This window comes from Montipora capricornis, chromosome 9 (genome assembly GCF_036669925.1).
Source record: "Montipora capricornis isolate CH-2021 chromosome 9, ASM3666992v2, whole genome shotgun sequence".
Classification (NCBI taxonomy): Eukaryota; Metazoa; Cnidaria; class Anthozoa; order Scleractinia; family Acroporidae; genus Montipora; species Montipora capricornis.
In genome coordinates, this window is record NC_090891.1 from 34,208,110 (window position 1) to 34,209,565 (window position 1,456).

At 39.8% G+C, this 1,456-nt stretch overlaps 1 protein-coding gene across 3 annotated transcripts in view; it reads right to left on the reverse strand.

Annotated features, from left to right (window-relative positions):
• LOC138016486 (uncharacterized) overlaps positions 1-34 on the reverse strand; it is a 29,031-nt gene extending 28,997 nt beyond the window's left edge. Inside the window, exon 1 of one of the 3 annotated variants that reach the window (XR_011125816.1) lies at positions 1-19. This exon is cut by the window's left edge and continues 158 nt beyond it. The gene's annotated coding sequence lies outside the window, so the exon portion shown is untranslated. The other 2 variants (XM_068863621.1, XM_068863620.1) reach the window with 2 other exon arrangements.
• Between the last annotated feature and the right edge of the window lie 1,422 nt (positions 35-1,456).

Consider the following 1,456-nt stretch of genomic DNA (forward strand, 5'->3'; position numbering starts at 1 on the left):
GTGTCCCAGGTTGACGGGTTAGGGTGGACAAGGAGGTACGCGAGAATTTTCTGAGAGTTTATTTATTTATATTTAACAATGAGATTCCATGTTCAGTGATCGATCACAGATGACGTCAAAATGTGGTAAGAACAAAAAATGGCACACGAGGCGATAGCCGAGTGTGCCACTGCAACCTTGAACCCAGGCTCTCTCATATAAACTCTTGTTCTTAGGCCATCGTAGCTTCATTAGGAAAATAACACAAACAGCGGTGATAAACATTGTATTCCAACGCATTTTTATAAAACTTGACGTTTCGTATGCTAGTCAACACACATTTTCAAAAGTGACCGTTACAATTTTTAAAAACTATATATATATATATATCGTAAACAATAGGGGTCTGGAACCTAGACTGAGAAAAATGATCTGCAGCAGTACGTGTCTAGACATAATGAAAAGTAATAGCTAAAACAGCAATAACTTCTCACTACTAATATTTACATTAAGGGAAGGCTTTAGCTCTTGAATGAACAAAGTCTCTTTAACTTTACAGTGAAAGTCAGTTTTTCCGGACGCTAAAATGTCAAAGTGATCCCATTTAATGTCGTGGCCAGTGGTTTTCACATGATCAGCAATGGCTGATGAATGGTCACTTTTAGATAGGGCCTTGAAATGTTCTGTTTTTCTGTCGTGGAGTCTTCGTTTTGTTTTGTTTTGTTTTGTTTTGTCGTCGACTTGTCGTTGACAAGGGAGGAGAAGAGAGAGAGTCTGAGTTCGAGGTTGCTGTCACTGATGTTCTTACCACATTTTGACGTCTTGTGTGACCTTTTAATGACCAGACGCGCGGCAACATGGAATCTATCTGTTTTAAATAATAAAGAATCAAACTTTATTCGCATAAAAAGCTGATGATGACGTCAATCGTGCGTCTGTCCTCTAATAGATCATAGACAAGAACCAATCAAAATGCAAGAATTATATATAATTATTCCTAGCTACTGCTAAGGATTAAATCACGTAAAAGGCGACTACGATTCTTACCTTATGCACTTGAATGGTCTTAATTTAAACCGACAAAAATTCTGAAACTACAAACAAGCTTAACGCTCTTGAGCGTGTTTTATTTCGGTGTGATTCAGTTTACCTCGCTGCTGCTCGCCGGCCGAGGTCACGCAACGCTACTCGTATTTAAAGTTGAAACTTTCTGCGCTAAAACGTTGATGTGAATAATCAAAAGAGACCAAAAAACTTAAAGGGGTCCGAAGACCCTAGGCACTGGTTTGATAATGTGCACCACTTGCGCAAAGAAGTTTCACTCCCGTAACTAAGAGCCGTATCCTCAGAACCACGTGTCTTCCCTGGTGACCTCATTGCAACCCAGACATTAACCCCGCTGACATTATCCCAAGTCTGAATTTTACCCCTGGTCTGCACTCTGCAGTCTGCAGTGTAATTTTCAGGCATGGTTAAT